Raw genomic sequence first — 959 nt, 5'->3', positions numbered from 1 at the left:
TTACGATAATATTCAACAACCACAACACAACCACTTCAACCGACACACTAGACCATCTACAGCAACTGAGTAGGCGAACCTACCTTTAAGCAACTGCAACCAATCCATGCCAACATACGACATATCCAGCAATCAAGCAAAGCCTATAACCACAACACAATCATCTATTACTATCAAGCAAACCTTAATTGTAAAGACAAGGATACGGATGATGATGACGACATACCTACAAGAAGAAACCCAGCAAAAGACCGCTACCCGACTCAAGCTATGCTCTCCAAAGGCACAAGGACCTTCAAAAGGACTTCCATGAAGGTTTTATGGTGAAGGGAAGGGAAAGAGGCGAGTAAAGGATAGAAGGAATGAGGCGGAAATGATTTGCGGATTTAACAAAATGCGATTAAAAACCCTCGCTGAAAACCCGATACTCGATCGAGTATCCCACATACGCGATCGAGTATCCAAGCTACTCGATCGAGTAGCCTCTACTCTATCGAGTACCACTCGTAACTCGCAACCTAAGATAGCTTTGGCACGCACTTCTAAAGACTATTACCGCTCCCAAGGTCAGTCAACGCTGGTTAAAGGGTCTCTAAAAGGGCGGGTATCACAGTCTTCCCCCCTTAAAAAGAACTTCGTCCCCGAAGTTCAACTCACCTATCTCAACGCACAAGACACGGGAAAAACACGACATCACTATTCTTCCGACACAAATCACTACTCCCCTGAAATGCCATCCCCCATGTCATCATCATCACTGTCTAACGCTCTATATACATACATATATATTGACTCTTGTCAGCTATCATATAAAACACCAACTTCGCACTGGAAACCAACACCAACAATGATCACCCATCATATTACGGGATTACTCCATTTACTAGTAACAACCATCAACACGAAACACATCCCACATCAACATGCCGCATGACTATACTACCATGTTACTCAACAAC

The sequence above is a fragment of the Silene latifolia genome, unplaced genomic scaffold, assembly GCF_048544455.1.
Source record: "Silene latifolia isolate original U9 population unplaced genomic scaffold, ASM4854445v1 scaffold_96, whole genome shotgun sequence".
NCBI lineage: Eukaryota > Viridiplantae > Streptophyta > Magnoliopsida > Caryophyllales > Caryophyllaceae > Silene > Silene latifolia.
The sequence above is the reverse complement of the archived record's forward strand: the minus strand, read 5'-3'. Positions refer to the sequence as shown.